Source organism: Mus caroli, unplaced genomic scaffold (assembly GCF_978045245.1).
Source record: "Mus caroli unplaced genomic scaffold, Mus_caroli_1 scaffold_14, whole genome shotgun sequence".
In the NCBI taxonomy this organism is placed as follows: domain Eukaryota; kingdom Metazoa; phylum Chordata; class Mammalia; order Rodentia; family Muridae; genus Mus; species Mus caroli.
The window spans coordinates 29263321-29264527 of NW_028227269.1; the positions used below are offsets into that span (position 1 = coordinate 29263321).

The following is a 1207-nucleotide window of genomic DNA, read 5'->3' on the forward strand; positions in this document are numbered from 1 at the left end:
AGAGGTCAACCTCCTCCCTGTCCCCACCTGGACTGCTCAGCGTGGCTGGAGGAAAAGACTGTCAGAGCAAAGCCATATCAATGTCATTTCATGACAGAAGGAGACAAAGAGTGAGGCTGTCTCTGGCTTCCAAAACCTTCTTCTCTGCCTTCTTTTCTTTTCCATAACTTAAAACAATTGGTTCATCTGCCAAGTAAAACTCTAAGTAAATTCTCTGTTTATCAATAATCACTGCCATTAAGTGAATATAACATTAAGTAACGATGTTTAATGCTAGGAAGAAACACAGGCCCTGGCATGCACTGACTTGTGTAGTTTTCTGTTTATTCGGATTTGCTTTTTACTGCTAAAACTTTAAGCTAAATTAAATGCATGAGATTCAAAAATCTACCTCGAATCACACTTCCCTATTCACTAATCCTCTCAAAAAGAGGATTCCATTTTCTCCAAAAAGGCACTGGGGCAATATTTTAAGAACATAAATACTGAACTACTTTTTGGAATATATATATATATATAAAATCTGCTGCTTTAAAACGAAGAGTAGCAATCCTGTTCCTATTGGTTAGTATAAAAGATTGGACTGGAGGAGGTGAGCGGGTCATGGGCCAGCCTCACGCTGCTGCAGCACCACAGGAGGCACATGGCGGGCATGGCGGTTCAAGCATGGAAGCTGATGTCCTGGCTCGACTACCAGTACCTGCTGGTCACTGCGCTCTACATGCTGAAGCCCCGGGTGCGAACTGTGTTCAATCCGATGCTGGTTTCTGTTGTTGTGGCACTGTATACCAGGGACGTCTTCGTGTCCCAGAACAGCATGGAATACTGCATTACTTTGAAGTTGTACAGTGACAAAGATGTGACCAGGATCCAGAGGTTCCTGGGGAAGATCCACCTTGTGAAGTTGGAATGAGACCTCATCAGATTTGATGCTGCTCTACAGATGTCAACATAACCAACTCACAAATGCAAAGACTACAAACTTCCAGAGGAGGACAGGAAAAAAACCATCCTGGCTCCTGTGTTAGGTTCTTTCTTTTTGATTTTTTTTTTTAAATTTATTTATTTTATGAATATGAATACACCATTGTTCTCTTCAGACACACCAGAAGAGGGCATCAGATCCCATTACAGATGGTTGTGAACCACCATGTGGTTGCTGGGAATTGAACTCAGGACCTCTGGAAGAGCAGTCAGTGCTCTTAGC

At 42.6% G+C, this 1207-nt stretch overlaps 1 pseudogene; it reads left to right on the top strand.

Moving 5' to 3' along the window:
• Positions 1 to 643: 643 nt before the first annotated feature.
• LOC110306940 (serine palmitoyltransferase small subunit A pseudogene) lies at positions 644 to 852 on the top strand (annotated as a pseudogene).
• The last annotated feature ends 355 nt before the right edge of the window (positions 853 to 1207 follow it).